At 48.1% G+C, this 15,688-nt stretch overlaps 2 long non-coding RNA genes across 6 annotated transcripts; one reads left to right on the forward strand and one right to left on the reverse strand.

The window, feature by feature from the left end:
- Window positions 1–1,547: 1,547 nt before the first annotated feature.
- On the reverse strand, window positions 1,548–4,899 carry LOC127908449 (uncharacterized). 4 transcript variants are annotated; one of them, XR_008067385.1, is made up of 3 exons: window positions 3,689–4,899; window positions 2,054–2,131; window positions 1,548–1,899 (listed from the first exon to the last, which is right to left on the reverse strand). It is a non-coding gene; the product is annotated as an uncharacterized LOC127908449 (long non-coding RNA). The 4 variants fall into 4 exon arrangements; XR_008067386.1 differs by lacking the exon at window positions 3,689–4,899 and adding an exon at window positions 3,222–3,458; XR_008067384.1 differs by lacking the exon at window positions 3,689–4,899 and adding an exon at window positions 3,183–3,458 and having other exon boundaries at window positions 1,548–1,860.
- Window positions 4,900–11,290: 6,391 nt separating this feature from the next.
- On the forward strand, window positions 11,291–13,755 carry LOC127908448 (uncharacterized). 2 transcript variants are annotated; one of them, XR_008067382.1, is made up of 3 exons: window positions 11,291–12,520; window positions 12,554–12,685; window positions 12,814–13,755. It is a non-coding gene; the product is annotated as an uncharacterized LOC127908448 (long non-coding RNA). The 2 variants fall into 2 exon arrangements; XR_008067381.1 differs by having other exon boundaries at window positions 11,296–12,553; window positions 12,587–12,685.
- The last annotated feature ends 1,933 nt before the right edge of the window (window positions 13,756–15,688 follow it).

Raw genomic sequence — 15,688 nt, forward strand, 5'->3', positions numbered from 1 at the left:
TAGAGAGGCAGGTAGCTGAGTGGTTAGAGAGGCAGGTAGCTTAGTGGTTAGAGAGGCAGGTAGCTTAGTGGTTAGAGAGGCAGGTAGCTTAGTGGTTAGAGAGGCAGGTAGCTTTGTGGTTAGAGAGGCAGGTAGCTTAGTGGTTAGAGAGGCAGGTAGCTTAGTGGTTAGAGAGGCAGGTAGCTTAGTGGTTAGAGAGGCAGGTAGCTTAGTGGTTAGAGAGGCAGGTAGCTTAGTGGTTAGAGAGGCAGGTAGCTTAGTGGTTAGAGAGGCAGGTAGCTTAGTGGTTAGAGAGGCAGGTAGTTTAGTGGTTAGAAAGGCAGGTAGCTTAGTGGTTAGAGATGCAGGTAGCTTAGTGGTTAGAGAGGCAGGTAGCTTAGTGGTTAGAGAGGCAGGTAGCTTAGTGGTTAGAGAGGCAGGTAGCTTAGTGGTTAGAGAGGCAGGTAGCTTAGTGGTTAGAGAGGCAGGTAGCTTAGTGGTTAGAGAGGCAGGTAGCTTAGTGGTTAGAGAGGCAGGTAGCTTAGTGGTTAGAAAGGCAGGTAGCTTAGTGGTTAGAGAGGCAGGTAGCTTAGTGGTTAGAGAGGCAGGTAGCTTAGTGGTTAGAGAGGCAGGTAGCTTAGTGGTTAGAGAGGCAGGTAGCTTAGTGGTTAGAGAGGCAGGTAGCTTAGTGGTTAGAGAGGCAGGTAGCTTAGTGGTTAGAAAGACAGGTAGCTTAGTGGTTAGAGCGTTGGGCCAGTAACCGAAAGGTTGCTGGATCAAATCCCCGAGCTGCCCCTGATTCCCCGTTCTGCTCCTGAATAAAGCAGTTAACCCACTGTTCCCTGGTAGGCCGTCATTGTAAATAAGATTTTGTTCTTAACTGACTTGCCTAGTTAAATAAAGGTTTAAAAATATATATATTTTAATATACGGACACTATCTGATTAGTCATAAGGCAGGGGAGCCCTTTGTGACCATCTGCAAGGCATCGGAGGGAGGTCCGAGGACCTTACGACCTGCAGCAACCCCGCGGCAATGTGACCCCTCCCCCTGTCCTCTGCCTTCTGCCCTGGTACTCCTGGTCACACTCTTCCTGGTCTCACTCTTCCTGGTCTGACTAGTCTTTAACCCCTCACCTCCCACCCTGCAGCGTGGACTAGTCTTTAACCCCTCACCCCCCACCCTGCAGCGTGGACTAGTCTTTAACCCCTCACCTCCCACCCTGCAGCGTGGACTAGTCTTTAACCCCTCACCTCCCACCCTGCAGCGTGGACTAGTCTTTAACCCCTCACCTCCCACCCTGCAGCGTGGACTAGTCTTTAACCCCTCACCTCCCACCCTGCAGCATGGACTAGTCTTTAACCCCTCACCTCCCACCCTGCAGCGTGGACTAGTCTTTAACCCCTCACCTCCCACCCTGCAGCGTGGACTAGTCTTTAACCCCTCACCTCCCACCCTGCAGAGTGGACTAGTCTTTAACCCCTCACCTCCCACCCTGCAGCGTGGACTAGTCTTTAACCCCTCACCTCCCACCCTGCAGCGTGGACTAGTCTTTAACCCCTCCCTCACCTCCCACCCTGCAGCGTGGACTAGTCTTTAACCCCTCACCTCCCACCCTGCAGCGTGGACTAGTCTTTAACCCCTCACCTCCCACCCTGCAGCGTGGACTAGTCTTTAACCCCTCACCTCCCACCCTGCAGCGTGGACTAGTCTTTAACCCCTCACCTCCCACCCTGCAGCGTGGACTAGTCTTTAACCCCTCACCTCCCACCCTGCAGCGTGGACTAGTCTTTAACCCCTCACCTCCCACCCTGCAGCGTGGACTAGTCTTTAACCCCTCACCTCCCACCCTGCAGCGTGGACTAGTCTTTAACCCCTCACCTCCCACCCTGCAGCGTGGACTAGTCTTTAACCCCTCACCTCCCACCCTGCAGCGTGGACTAGTCTTTAACCCTCACCTCCCGTCCTGCAGCGTGGACTAGTCTTTAACCCCTCACCTCCCACCCTGCAGCGTGGACTAGTCTTTAACCCCTCACCTCCCACCCTGCAGCGTGGACTAGTCTTTAACCCTCACCTCCCACCCTGCAGCGTGGACTAGTCTTTAACCCCTCACCTCCCGCCCTGCAGCGTGGACTAGTCTTTAACCCCTCACCTCCCACCCTGCAGCATGGACTAGTCTTTAACCTCCCGTCCTGCAGCGTGGACTCCCCTCACCCCCCACCCTGCAGCGTGGACTAGTCTTTGCAGCGTGGACTACCCCTCACCTCCCACCCTGCAGCGTGGACTAGTCTTTAACCCCTCACCTCCCACCCTGCAGCGTGGACTAGTCTTTAACCCCTCACCTCCCACCCTGCAGCGTGGACTAGTCTTTAACCCCTCACCTCCCACCCTGCAGCGTGGACTAGTCTTTAACCCCTCACCTCCCACCCTGCAGCGTGGACTAGTCTTTAACCCCTCACCTCCCACCCTGCAGCGTGGACTAGTCTTTAACCCCTCACCCTGCAGCGTGGACTTTAGTCTTTTTAACCCCTCACCTCCCACCCTGCAGCGTGGACTAGTCTTTAACCCCTCACCTCCCACCCTGCAGCGTGGACTTTAGTCTTTAACCCCTCACCTCCCTAGTCCCCCTGCAGCGTGGACTAGTCTTTAACCCCTCACCTCCCACCCTGCAGCGTGGACTAGTCTTTAACCCCTCTCCCACCCTGCAGCGTGGACTAGTCTTTAACCCCTCACCTCCCACCCTGCAGCGTGGACTAGTCTTTAACCCCTCACCTCCCACCCTGCAGCGTGGACTAGTCTTTAACCCCTCACCTCCCACCCTGCAGCGTGGACTAGTCTTTAACCCCTCACCTCACCCTCCCAGCGTGGACCTGCAGCGTGGACTAGTCCTTAACCCCTCACCTCCCACCCTGCAGCGTGGACTAGTCTTTAACCCCTCACCTCCCACCCTGCAGCGTGGACTAGTCTTTAACCCCTCACCTCCCACCCTGCAGCGTGGACTAGTCTTTAACCCCTCACCTCCCACCCTGCAGCGTGGACTAGTCTTTAACCCCTCACCCTCCCACCCTGCAGCGTGGACCCCTCACCTCCCACCCTGCAGCGTGGACTAGTCTTTAACCCCTCACCTCCCACCCTGCAGCGTGGACTAGTCTTTAACCCCTCACCTCCCACCCTGCAGCGTGGACTAGTCTTTAACCCCTCACCTCCCACCCTGCAGCGTGGACTAGTCTTTAACCCCTCACCTCCCACCCTGCAGCGTGGACTAGTCTTTAACCCCTCACCTCCCGCCCTGCAGCGTGGACTAGTCTTTAACCCCTCACCTCCCACCCTGCAGCGTGGACTAGTCTTTAACCCCTCACCTCCCACCCTGCAGCGTGGACTAGTCTTTAACCCCTCACCTCCCACCCTGCAGCGTGGACTAGTCTTTAACCCCTCACCTCCCACCCTGCAGCGTGGACTAGTCTTTAACCCCTCACCTCCCACCCTGCAGCGTGGACTAGTCTTTAACCCTCACCTCCCACCCTGCAGCGTGGACTAGTCTTTAACCCCTCACCTCCCACCCTGCAGCGTGGACTAGTCTTTAACCCCTCACCTCCCACCCTGCAGCGTGGACTAGTCTTTAACCCCTCACCTCCCACCCTGCAGCGTGGACTAGTCTTTAACCCCTCACCTCCCACCCTGCAGCGTGGACTAGTCTTTAACCCCTCACCTCCCACCCTGCAGCGTGGACAAGGTACAGATCCAAGCTAGTGATGGGAGAATGCAGTTACAGTAATAGTTAGTCGCAATGTTATTTTTGGAGGATATTATATAGATACTTTGACACAAAGCATCAATTTGTGTTTTTTTTTTTAAGTAGCGTTCGCGACAGCTAGTCTGGTAAAACTCTGGTTTGGTAAAACTCTGGTATGTTTCATCCTATAGTTCTCCATCCTCTTTGTAAATAGTGAGCCAACGTGTTTTCAGCGTGTTTGTCGAAAGGTTAGTGTTGCCTAGGAAGTCAGTCCACACCCTTCCCCTCCCCCTCTCCCCCTCCCACACAGTAACAGCAACAGTAGGAGTCAGTTAGCCAAGGTAAACACAGTTCATCAACACCATGTCCTCTACTGTGAGACAGAGCCCCTCCCATGATTATAGCTCTTCCAGTGCCTTCGTAAAGTATTCATACCCATTAACTTATTCCACATTTTGTTACATCCTGAATTCAAAATGGATGACATTAGTTTTTTCCTCAGCTATCTACACACAATACCCCATAATCAACAAGGGAAAATATGTTCTAAGAAATGTTTGCACATTTATTAAAAATGAAATACAGAAATATTTAATTTACAATACGTTTTCACACTCCTGGGTCAATACTTTGCAGAAGCACCTTTGGCAGTGATTACAGCTGTGCGTCTTTCTGGGTACGTCTCTAAGAGCTTTCCACACCTGCTATGTGCAAATAATTCTTCAAGCTCTGTCAAATTGGTTGTTGGTCATTAGTATACATTTTCAGGTCTTGCAATAGATTTTCAAGCCGATTTAAGTCAAAAGTGTTACTAGGCCACTCAGAAACAATCAATGTCATATTTGGTATGATTTTCAAGTAAATTTCAGTTAAAACTGCAACTCAGGAACAGCAACCAGTATGATGCAGCAACCACTATGGAGCGTGGTGCTCAGTAATATGTTGTATTGGAGAGTGGTACTCAGTAATATGTTGTATTGGAGAGTGGTACTCAGTAATATGTTGTATAGGAGAGTGGTACTCAGTAATGTGTTGTAATATATGCCATTTAGCTGACGCTTTTATCCAAAGCGACTTACAGTCATGTGTGCATACATTCTACGTATGGGTGGTCCCGGGAATCGAACCCACTACCCTGGCGTTACAAGCGCCATGCTCTACCAACTGAGCCACATAGGAGCCATATTGGAGAGTGGTACTCAGTAATGTGTTGTATTGGAGAGTGGTACTCAGTAATGTGTTGTATTGGAGACTGGTACTCAGTAATATGTTGTATAGGAGAGTGGTACTCAGTAATGTGTTGTATTGGAGAGTGGTACTCAGTAATGTGTTGTATTGGAGAGTGGTACTCAGTAATGTGTTGTATTGGAGAGTGGTACTCAGTAATGTGTTGTATTGGAGAGTGGTACTCAGTAATGTGTTGTATTGGAGAGTGGTACTCAGTAATGTGTTGTATTGGAGAGTGGTACTCAGTAATGTGTTGTATTGGAGAGTGGTACTCAGTAATGTGTTGTATTGGAGAGTGGTACTCAGTAGTGTGTTGTATTGGAGAGTGGTACTCAGTAATGTGTTGTATAGAAGAGTGGTACTCAGTAATGTGTTGTATTGGAGAGTGGTACTCAGTAATGTGTTGTATTGGAGAGTGGTACTCAGTAATGTGTTGTATTGGAGAGTGGTACTCAGTAATGTGTTGTATTGGAGAGTGGTACTCAGTAATGTGTTGTATTGGATTGGAGAGTGGTACTCAGTAATATGTTGTATTGGAGAGTGGTACTCAGTAAGGTGTTGTATTGGAGAGTGGTACTCGGTAATGTGTTGTATTGGAGAGTGGTACTCAGTAATGTGATGTATTGGAGAGTGGTACTCAGTAATGTGTTGTATTGGAGAGTGGTACTCAGTAATGTGTTGTATTGGAGAGTTGTACTGGTATTGGAGTGGTACTCATGTGTTGTATTGGAGAGTGGTACTCAGTAATATGTTGTATTGGAGAGTGGTACTCAGTAATGTGGTGTATTGGAGAGTGGTACTCAGTAATATGTTGTATTGGAGAGTGGTACTCAGTAATGTGTTGTATTGGAGAGTGGTACTCAGTAATATGTTGTATTGGAGAGTGGTACTCAGTAATGTGTTGTATTGGAGAGTGGTACTCAGTAATATGTTGTATTGGAGAGTGGTACTCAGTAATGTGGTGTATTGGAGAGTGGTACTCAGTAATGTGTTGTATTGGAGAGTGGTACTCAGTAGTGTGTATTGGAGAGTGGTACTCAGTAATGTGTTGTATTGGAGACTGGTACTCAGTAAAGTATTGTATTGGAGAGTGGTACTCAGTAATGTGTTGTATTGGAGAGTGGTACTCATTAATGTGTTGTATTGGAGAGTGGTACTCATTAAGGTGTTGTATTGGAGAGTGGTACTCAGTAATGTGTTGTATTGGAGAGTGGTACTCAGTAATGTGTTGTATTGGAGAGTGGTACTCAGTAATGTGTTGTATTGGAGAGTGGTACTCAGTAATGTGTTGTATTGGAGAGTGGTACTCAGTAATGTGTTGTATTGGAGAGTGGTACTCAGTAATGTGTTGTATTGGAGAGTGGTACTCAGTAATGTGTTGTATTGGAGAGTGGTACTCAGTAATGTGTTGTATTGGAGAGTGGTACTCAGTAATGTGTTGTATTGGAGAGTGGTACTCAGTAATGTGTTGTATTGGAGAGTGGTACTCAGTAATGTGTTGTATTGGAGAGTGGTACTCAGTAATGTGTTGTATTGGAGAGTGGTACTCAGTAATGTGTTGTATTGGAGAGTGGTACTCAGTAAGGTGTTGTATTGGAGAGTGGTACTCAGTAATGTGTTGTATTGGAGAGTGGTACTCAGTAATGTGTTGTATTGGAGAGTGGTACTCAGTAATGTGTTGTATTGGAGAGTGGTACTCAGTAATGTGTTGTATTGGAGACTGGTACTCACCCCCCTCCCCCCTAAAAAGATTTAGATGCACTATTGTAAAGTGGCTGTTCCACTGGATGTCTTAAGGTGTATGCACCAATTTGTAAGTCGCTCTGGATAAGAGCGTCTGCTAAATGACTTAAATGTTAAATGTATATACAGTGTGTTACGGTACAGAGTCAATGTGGAGGCTATATACAGGGTATTACGGTACAGAGTCAATGTGGAGGCTATATACAGGGTATTACGGTACAGAGTCAATGTGGAGGCTATATACAGGGTATTACGGTACAGAGTCAATGTGGAGGCTATATACAGGGTGTTACGGTACCGAGTCAATGTGGAGGCTATATACAGGGTATTACAGTACAGAGTCAATGTGGAGGCTATATACAGGGTGTTACGGTACCGAGTCAATGTGCGGGGGTACAGGTTAGTCAAGGTAATTGAGGTAATATGTACATGTAGGTAGGGGGGAGTCAATGCAAATAGTCTGGGTAGCCATTTGATTAGCTGTTCAGGAGTCTTATGGCTAGAAGCTGTTAAGAAGCCTTTTGGACCTAGACTTGGCGCTTCGGTACCGCTTGCCATGTGGTAGCAGAGAGAACAGTCTATGACTAAGGTGGCTGGAGTCTTTGGCAATTTTTAGGGCCTTCCTCTGACACCGCCTGGTACTTACTCACATCGGCTACGGAGAGTGTGATCGCACAGTATATAGTCTCGCTATTGTTATTTTACTGCTCCTCTTTAATTACTTGTTACTTTTATTTCTTATTCAACTGCATTGTTGGTTAGGGGCTCGTAATGTAAGCATTTCACATGTCTAATAAAATTGTATTTGTTTTGACTTATTGATGAAGCCGGCAACTGATTTGGTATACTCCTCAATGCCACACATTTTCCGTCTGTGCTGTAGCTTAGCATCAGCGTCATCTGACCACTTCCGTATTGAGCGAGTCACTGGTACTTCCTGCTTTAGTTATTGCTTGTAAGCAGGAATCAGGAGGATGGAATTATGGTCAGATTTGCCGAATGGAGGGAGAGGGAGAGCTTTGTATGTGTCTCATTCGTCGTAACGAGGAAACCAAGGCGCAGCGTGATTGGAATACATTCTTCTTTTATTTAACAAAGGCCACTTAAACTATCGTAAAGCTATAAACAACTAGTGCTTCCATGCAACTACACATAGACAATAACCCACAAAACCAAAATGGAAAAATGGCAACCTAAATAGGATCCCCAATCAGAGACAACGATAAACAGCTGCCTCTGATTGGGAACCAATTCAGGCCACTATAGACCGACATTTACCAAGACAAACCAAAACCCCATAGATATACAAAAAAACCTAGATAAGACAAAAACACACATACCACCCTCGTCACACCCTGACCTAACCAAAATATATAAAGAAAACTAAGATAACTACGGTCAGGGCTTGACACTCTGTGTGTGGAGTAAAAAATGTTTCTTTCTCTGGTTGCACATGTGACATGCTGGTAGAAATGAGGTAAAATGGATTTAAGTTTGCCTGCATTAACGTCCCCGGCCACTAGGAGCACCGCTTCTGGATGAGCATTTTCCTGTTTGCTTGTGGCCTTATACAGCTGGTTGAGTGGCCTTTATACAGCTGGTTGAGTGGCCTTTATACAGCTGGTTGAGTGGCCTTATACAGCTGGTTGAGTGACCTTATACAGCTGGTTGAGTGACCTTATACAGCTGGTTGAGTGACCTTCTACAGCTAGTTGAGTGACCTTATACAGCTGGTTGAGTGGCCTTATACAGCTGGTTGAGTGGCCTTATACAGCTGGTTGACTGGCCTTATACAGCTGGTTGACTGGCCTTATACAGCTGGTTGAGTGGCCTTGGTTGATACAGCTGGTTGAGTGGCCTTATACAGCTGGTTGAGTGGCCTTATACAGCTGGTTGAGCTGGTTGAGTGGCCTTATACAGCTGGTTGAGTGCTGGTTGAGTGGCCTTATACAGCTGGTTGAGTGGCCTTATACAGCTGGTTGAGTGGCCTTATATACAGCTGGTTGAGTGGCCTTATACAGCTGGTTGACAGCTGGTTGAGTGGCCTTTATACAGCTGGTTGAGTGACCTTATACAGCTGGTTGAGTGGCCTTATACAGCTGGTTGAGTGGCCTTATACAGCTGGTTGAGTGGCCTTCTACAGCTGGTTGAGCTGGCTGGTTGAGTGTGGCTGGTTGAGTGGCCTTATACAGCTGGTTGAGTGGCCTTATACAGCTGGTTGAGTGGCCTTTGATATACAGCTGGTTGAGTGGCCTTATACAGCTGGTTGAGTGGCCTTATACAGCTGGTTGAGTGGCCTTTATACAGCTGGTTGAGTGGCCTTATACAGCTGGTTGAGTGGCCTTATACAGCTGGTTGAGTGGCCTTATACAGCTGGTTGAGTGGCCTTATACAGCTGGTTGAGTGGCCTTATACAGCTGGTTGAGTGGCTGGTTGAGTGACCTTATACAGCTGGTTGAGTGCTGGTTGAGTGGCCTTATACAGCTGGTTGAGTGGCCTTATACAGCTGGTTGAGTGGCCTTATACAGCTGGTTGAGTGGCCTTATACAGCTGGTTGAGTGGCCTTATACAGCTGGTTGAGTGACTATACAGCTAGTTGAGTGGCCTTATACAGCTGGTTGAGTGGCCTTATACAGCTGGTTGAGTGGCCTTATACAGCTGGTTGAGTGGCCTTCTACAGCTGGTTGAGTGGCCTTATACAGCTGGTTGAGTGGCCTTATACAGCTGGTTGAGTGGCCTTATACAGCTGGTTGAGTGGCCTTATACAGCTGGTTGAGTGGCCTTCTACAGCTGGTTGAGTGGCCTTATACAGCTGGTTGAGTGGCCTTATACAGCTGGTTGAGTGGCCTTCTACAGCTGGTTGAGTGGCCTTATACAGCTGGTTGAGTGGCCTTATACAGCTGGTTGAGTGGCCTTATACAGCTGGTTGAGTGGCCTTATACAGCTGGTTGAGTGGCCTTATACAGCTGGTTGAGTGGCCTTATACAGCTGGTTGACCTTAGCTGGTTGAGTGGCCTTATACAGCTGGTTGAGTGCTGGTTGAGTGGCCTTTATGGTTGACCTTATAGCTGGTTGAGTGGCCTTATACAGCTGGTTGAGTGGCCTTATACAGCTGGTTGAGTGGCCTTCTACAGCTGGTTGAGTGGCCTTCTACAGCTGGTTGAGTGGCCTTATACAGCTGGTTGAGTGGCCTTATGGTTGACAGCTGGTTGAGTGGCCTTATACAGCTGGTTGAGTGACCTTATACAGCTGGTTGAGTGGCCTTATACCGCTGGTTGAGTGGCCTTTATACAGCTGGTTGAGTGGCCTTATACAGCTGGTTGAGTGGCCTTATACAGCTGGTTGAGTGGCCTTATACAGCTGGTTGAGTGGCCTTTATACAGCTGGTTGAGTGGCCTTATACAGCTGGTTGAGTGACCTTATACAGCTGGTTGAGTGGCCTTTATACAGCTGGTTGAGTGGCCTTATACAGCTGGTTGAGTGGCCTTATACAGCTGGTTGAGCTGGTTGAGTGGCCTTATACAGCTGGTTGAGTGGCCTTATACAGCTGGTTGAGTGGCCTTTATACAGCTGGTTGAGTGGCCTTATACAGCTGGTTGAGTGGCCTTATACAGCTGGTTGAGTGGCCAGCTGGTTGAGTGGCCTTATACAGCTGGTTGAGTGGCCTTATACAGCTGGTTGAGTGACCTTATACAGCTGGTTGGCTGGTTGAGTGACCTTATACAGCTGGTTGAGTGGCCTTATACAGCTGGTTGACCTTATACAGCTGGTTGAGTGGCCTTATACAACTGGTGGAGTGGCCTTATACAGCTGGTTGAGTGGCCTTATACAGCTGGTTGAGTGGCCTTATACAGCTGGTTGAGTGGCCTTATACAGCTGGTTGAGTGGCCTTATACAGCTGGTTGAGTGGCCTTATACAGCTGGTTGAGTGGCCTTCTACAGCTGGTTGAGTGGCCTTGGTTGATGGCCTTACAGCTGGTTGACTGGCCTTATACAGCTGGTTGAGTGGCCTTATACAGCTGGTTGAGTGGCCTTATACAGCTGGTTGAGCTGGTTGGCCTTCTACAGCTGGTTGAGTGGCCTTATACAGCTGGTTGACTGGCCTTATACAGCTGGTTGAGTGGCCTTATACAGCTGGTTGAGTGGCCTTATACAGCTGGTTGAGTGGCAGCTGGTTGAGTGGCCTTATACAACTGGTTGAGTGGCCTGGCCTTATACAGCTGGTTGAGTGGCCTGGGTTGAGGGGCCTTATACAGCTGGTTGAGCTGGTTGAGTGGCCTTATACAGCTGGTTGAGTGGCCTTATACAGCTGGTTGAGGGCCTTATACAGCTGGTTGAGTGGCCTTCTACAGCTGGTTGAGTGGCCTTATACAGCTGGTTGAGTGGCCTTATACAGCTGGTTGAGGGCCTTATACAGCTGGTTGACTGGCCTTCTACAGCTGGTTGAGTGGCCTTATACAGCTGGTTGAGTGGCCTTATACAGCTGGTTGATACAGCTGGTGGCCTTATACAGCTGGTTGAGTGGCCTTATACAGCTGGTTGAGTGGCCTTATACAGCTGGTTGAGTGGCTGGTTGATGGCCTTATACAGCTGGTTGAGTGACCTTATACAGCTGGTTGAGTGGCCTTATACAGCTGGTTGAGTGGTCTTTATACAGCTGGTTGAGTGGCCTTATACAGCTGGTTGAGTGGCCTTTATACAGCTGGTTGAGTGGCCTTCTACAGCTGGTTGAGTGCGGTCTTTGTGCCTGCATCAGTCTATGGTGGTAAATAGACAGCTTTGTAAAATATAGATGAAAACTGTCTTGGTAAATAGTGTGGATTTGGACCTGGCCCAGTATCAGCAGTAAATCCTTTGAGTCCGATTCATTAAAGAAGAAATATTCTTCCAGTATGAGGTGAGTAATCTCTGTCCTGATGTCCAGAAGCTCTTCTTGGTCATAACAGACGGTGGCAGAAATATTATGTACAAAAGAAGTTACAAACGCGAAAAAACACATGAAATACCACAATTGGTTAAGATCCGGTGCCATTATGCAGCCTTCGTAAGAAACAGAGCAGTGTAGCTCATGCCTTTCATGCAACATTTTCAAATCATCATTCGAGTCACATCACGCAGCCTTGGAGTGTATTAAAAATCAAAACATCAACCTTTGTAGAACAGCTGAGGTTACATTAATAACTCTACATGAAGAAGATCGGAGGACCAGTTTCTTTGTTGACCTCTAAGCACAGAACAGCCGGATGTGCCTCACTCCCTCGGAAATCGACGGGGGAAAATATTATTTCTGTTTTAATTCAGCTCTGTTCAATTCTATTCTTCTTACTACAAAATCATATAAAATAATGCCACAGAAATTCTAAGCAAATCCTGTCTGCTAAATGAACTAGTGTAGTCCACAGCCATATGGAATAGCCAGATTGGGGCCGAACGAAGGGAAAACTCAGAATATGCAATTCTGTTCTTCTGAAATAAACTACATTTTCTTCATAGCATGTTTCTTTAGACCTGTCTAAAATAAATAATGGATTTATTGTGAAGGTGTAGGCTATGTTACATGGATTTATTGTGAAGGTGTAGGCTATGTTACATGGATTTATTGTGAAGGTGTAGGCTATGTTACATGGATTTATTGTGAAGGTGTAGGCTATGTTACATGGATTTATTGTGAAGGTGTAGGCTATGTTACATGGATTTATTGTGAAGGTGTAGGCTATGTTACATGGATTTATTGTGAAGGTGTAGGCTATGTTACATGGATTTATTGTGAAGGTGTAGGCTATGTTACATGGATTTATTGTGAAGGTGTAGGCTATGTTACATGGATTTATTGTGAAGGTGTAGGCTATATTACATGGATTTATTGTGAAGGTGTAGGCTATGTTACATGGATTTATTGTGAAGGTGTAGGCTATGTTACATGGATTTATTGTGAAGGTGTAGACTATATTACATGGATTTATTGTGAAGGTGTAGGCTATGTTACATGGATTTATTGTGAAGGTGTAGGCTATGTTACATGGATTTATTGTGAAGGTGTAGGCTGTTACATGGATTTATTGTGAAGGTGTAGGCTGTTACATGGATTTATTGTGAAGGTGTAGGCTATATTACATGGATTTATTGTGAAGGTGTAGGCTATATTACATGGATTTATTGTGAAGGTGTAGGCTATGTTACATGGATTTATTGTGAAGGTGTAGACTATATTACATGGATTTATTGTGAAGGTGTAGGCTATGTTACATGGATTTATTGTGAAGGTGTAGGCTATGTTACATGGATTTCTTAGTGTTTTTAGGTCTGCATCAGTGGCTACGAGTGGAAGCCGGGAGATGTTCATTACCAGTAGACAAGCAGTTATTTGCATGACAATCACCGTCTGACAAAATGTCATGACCGCAACAGCTGTAGTTGTGTTAGTTACCTCGGCTGGATGTGGCTGGCTGACAGCATGGTATCACTCTGTCATGTCTGAGCTCTTTCTGACAAAGGACCAACTCACACTCACTCTAATCAGGGTGGAATGGAGTGTTTGGGGTTGACTCCTATTCGACTCAAACCAACCAACCAGGGCTCAGGCCCAAGACTCGAACCAACCAACCAGGGCTCAGGCCCAAGACTCGAACCAACCAACCAGGGCTCAGGCCCAAGACTCGAACCAACCAACCAGGGCTCAGGCCCAAGACTCGAACCAACCAACCAGGGCTCAGGCCCAAGACTCGAACCAACCAACCAGGGCTCAGGCCCAAGACTCGAACCAACCAACCAGGGCTCAGGCCCAAGACTCGAACCAACCAACCAGGGCTCAGGCCCAAGACTCGAACCAACCAACCAGGGCTCAGGCCCAAGACTCGAACCAACCAACCAGGGCTCAGGCCCAAGACTCGAACCAACCAACCAGGGCTCAGGCCCAAGACTCGAACCAACCAACCAGGGCTCAGGCCCAAGACTCGAACCAACCAACCAGGGCTCAGGCCCAAGACTCGAACCAACCAACCAGGGCTCAGGCCCAAGACTCAAACCAACCAACCAGGGCTCAGGCCCAAGACTCGAACCAACCAACCAGGGCTCAGGCCCAAGACTCGAACCAACCAACCAGGGCTCAGGCCCAAGACTCAAACCAACCAACCAGGGCTCAGGCCAAAGAGTAAAACCGACCAAACAGGGCTCAGGCCCAAGACTCGAACCAACCAACCAGGGCTCAGGCCCAAGACTCGAACCAACCAACCAGGGCTCAGGCCAAAGAGTAAAACCGACCAACCAGGGCTCAGGCCCAAGACTCGAACCAACCAACCAGGGCTCAGGCCCAAGACTCGAACCAACCAACCAGGGCTCAGGCCCAAGACTCGAACCAACCAACCAGGGCTCAGGCCCAAGACTCGAACCAACCAACCAGGGCTCAGGCCCAAGACTCGAACCAACCAACCAGGGCTCAGGCCCAAGACTCGAACCAACCAACCAGGGCTCAGGCCCAAGACTCGAACCAACCAACCAGGGCTCAGGCCCAAGACTCAAACCAACCAACCAGGGCTCAGGCCCAAGACTCGAACCAACCAACCAGGGCTCAGGCCCAAGACTCGAACCAACCAACCAGGGCTCAGGCCCAAGACTCAAACCAACCAACCAGGGCTCAGGCCAAAGAGTAAAACCGACCAACCAGGGCTCAGGCCCAAGACTCGAACCAACCAACCAGGGCTCAGGCCCAAGACTCGAACCAACCAACCAGGGCTCAGGCCCAAGACTCGAACCAACCAACCAGGGCTCAGGCCCAAGACTCGAACCAACCAACCAGGGCTCAGGCCAAAGAGTAAAACCGACCAACCAGGGCTCAGGCCCAAGACTCGAACCAACCAACCAGGGCTCAGGCCCAAGACTCGAACCAACCAACCAGGGCTCAGGCCCAAGACTCGAACCAACCAACCAGGGCTCAGGCCCAAGACTCGAACCAACCAACCAGGGCTCAGGCCCAAGACTCGAACCAACCAACCAGGGCTCAGGCCCAAGACTCCAACCAACCAACCAGGGCTCAGGCCCAAGACTCGAACCAACCAACCAGGGCTCAGGCCCAAGACTCAAACCAACCAACCAGGGCTCAGGCCCAAGACTCGAACCAACCAACCAGGGCTCAGGCCCAAGACTCGAACCAACCAACCAGGGCTCAGGCCCAAGACTCAAACCAACCAACCAGGGCTCAGGCCAAAGACTAAAACCGACCAACCAGGGCTCAGGCCCAAGACTCGAACCAACCAACCAGGGCTCAGGCCCAAGACTCGAACCAACCAACCAGGGCTCAGGCCAAAGAGTAAAACTGACCAACCAGGGCTCAGGCCCAAGACAAATGCTCTGTCTTTATTATTATTATTTGTGTTTGGTATCTTGACGTCCCCACTTAGATTTGTTCATTAACCATTAACCATTATTTTACCAGGTATATTGACAGAAAACATGACTATCTCTCGTACACTAAGGACCTGGGGCAGAGGAGAAGAATGTGCCTGTTTGAAAGCAACAAAAAATAAATGTAGCTCGTAGCTATGTTAATTTCTTTATTAAGTATCTCATGCTAGAAAAGGTTGGAGACCCTTTATTTTTTTTTTTTTTTTTAATTTCACCTTTATTTAACCAGGTAGGCTAGTTGAGAACACCTTTATTTAACCAGGTAGGCTAGTTGAGAACAAGTTCTCATTTGCAACTGCGACCTGGCCAAGATAAAGCATAGCAGTGTGAACAGACAACACAGAGTTACACATGGAGTAAACAATTAACAAGTCAATAACACAGTAGAAAAAAAGAGTCTATATACATTGTGTGCAAAAGGCATGAGGAGGTAGGCAAATAATTACAATTTTGCAGATTAACACTGGAGTGATAAATGATCAGATGGTCATGTACAGGTAGAGATATTGGTGTGCAAAAGAGCAGAAAAGTAAATAAATAAAAACAGTATGGGGATGAGGTAGGTAAAAATGGGTGGGCTATTTACCGATAGACTATGTACAGCTG

The sequence above is a fragment of the Oncorhynchus keta genome, chromosome 17 (genome assembly GCF_023373465.1).
Source record: "Oncorhynchus keta strain PuntledgeMale-10-30-2019 chromosome 17, Oket_V2, whole genome shotgun sequence".
NCBI classification, from domain to species: domain Eukaryota; kingdom Metazoa; phylum Chordata; class Actinopteri; order Salmoniformes; family Salmonidae; genus Oncorhynchus; species Oncorhynchus keta.